Raw genomic sequence first — 2059 nt, 5'->3', positions numbered from 1 at the left:
CGGTGGCTTGATATCTTGGCACACGCATTCTCTGAGGCTCGTTTTCTAAAGTGCCTCGCTTATGTAGTGACTCGCTTCTATTAAGATTCACTTCCACTATGGCTCGCTTATTTATTACAGTAGTTTGAATTACTCTTATCTATGGCTCATGTTATGGTTCATATTAATTCTATGTGGGTTCACATTTATATTACATTTTTCTAGTGGCTCACATTTGGTATAAGTTTGCATTCACTATATGGTTCATATAAGTTACTTATCTATCTCTATGGCTCAGTAGTCTGCATAACTATCTCAGATGATCGTGAAAACATGATATAGCAGTGACCTTGTTATATGGCAAAGTATAACAGTAACCTTCGAATAACAGTGACCTTAGTGCACACATGCTGATACTCTCAATGAATGACATGTCAGTGACCTTGATGGATGTCATAGCAATAACCCTATACATAGTAGTGACATTGTTGTGATATGACAGTAACCTTGTTGACAGTGTGATGATAGCGACCTTGCTCTTATATGATGGTAGTGACTTTGCTCCTATATGATGACAATATGATGACAATGACCATGTTTTTAGTACATGAAGACAGTAACCCTTCATGGCAATATATCTTTGATGATGACACTTGATAGTGGCACCTACTCTTATGACTCTTGACAGAGATGATTCTTGATAACATTTGAGGACATTTGACAGTATTGATTCATGACAATGATGATCTCTGATGGTGATGACACTTATTCCTATAACAAGAATGTTACTTCTTCTGGCAATGGTGGCAACATCTCTATAGAGATTAGATCGTTAAGTTCACAAGCGTAGTTGTGAACTAACTTGAGTTGGCCCTAGGAGGCAAACATAGTTGTGAACTGACTTAGGTTGGCCCTAGGAGGCAAACGTAGTTGTGAACTGACTTAGGTTGGCCCTAGGAGGCAAATGTAGTTGTGAACTGACTTAATTTGGTCCTAAGAGGCCCGATGTGATTGATTTATCTCATTCGTACTATAGTTTGTATCTCAGCTGAACATTTGATGAATATCTAATAGAAGAAGAATCTGGTTAGGCTTCCCCTCTTTTGGGGTTTTGCCCTGATCTCTGACCTAAATCATGGTGTCTCTATTTGTGCATGTTTTTCTTCTGTTGTTCTTTATTGTTTCGCTGCATTGTTGATGTTATTGTTCTCTCTACATAATTGCTAATAATGATATGATGTAATGGCTAAATGTAAAGTGCAAATGATGAAAAGTTTTGAAAGTGCAATTATCTAAGTAGAGAACAATCAAGTTGCAAAAATTAACAAGAACTTAGCCTTATGAGGAAATTCACAAATAATCAAAAGGTATGCCCTATAAGCTCCCATTTAGCTACTAGCTTCATTTCTCTTCAACCCATTATCAATTCTCAATTGGAGATGACAGGAATATTTATAGGAAATAGTGTCCAAATCCATTCAACAAAAAATAGGTAGGATCAAATATTGCTCTATTTGTTATAGCAAATCCTTTTAGGATTCAATAAATGCAATTTGTGTCATGAGGGAACCTTGGTGAAAGTTTAGCAATTTGTCGATGTGTCAGTGTTGCTGCAAATTTAGAGTTTCAAGTTTTTTATTGTTGGGCTTGTTTGGTTGATTTGCTTTGTGCCATTTTTTAGATCTAGTGGTGTTTGTTATGCAGATCCTAATTAAAACAAGCACATTGTTGAGTTCAATGTTGGTACAATGGGCAATCTTCCCAACCCCGACATGGATGGTCATGGTTCTCTTCTCTATGGTAGATTTGCAAAAAGGGTGGATACAATTCATTCTCTTGATTTGGGATTTGTCGCCTTTGCAAAGACAAATGTTAATTCCCTGAAGGAAAGAGGATTGATTAGTAAAATCACCAAATTTTGACCCAATTATAGCTTTGTTTTAGAATGAGGGAGCCTATTAGTACTTTATACTGTGGAAACAATTATTTTTTTCTTTTGTTTTGAAAGCAAGGAGCACATGGATCTAATTTACAAATTTGGGCCCTAATCATGGGCTCCACAAGAATGTTTCTAGTTCAT

This window comes from Pinus tabuliformis, chromosome 6, assembly GCF_031772625.1.
Source record: "Pinus tabuliformis cultivar Carrire ecotype Pingquan chromosome 6, CPIR1, whole genome shotgun sequence".
NCBI classification, from domain to species: Eukaryota; Viridiplantae; Streptophyta; class Pinopsida; order Pinales; family Pinaceae; genus Pinus; species Pinus tabuliformis.
The sequence above is the reverse complement of the archived record's forward strand: the minus strand, read 5'-3'. Positions refer to the sequence as shown.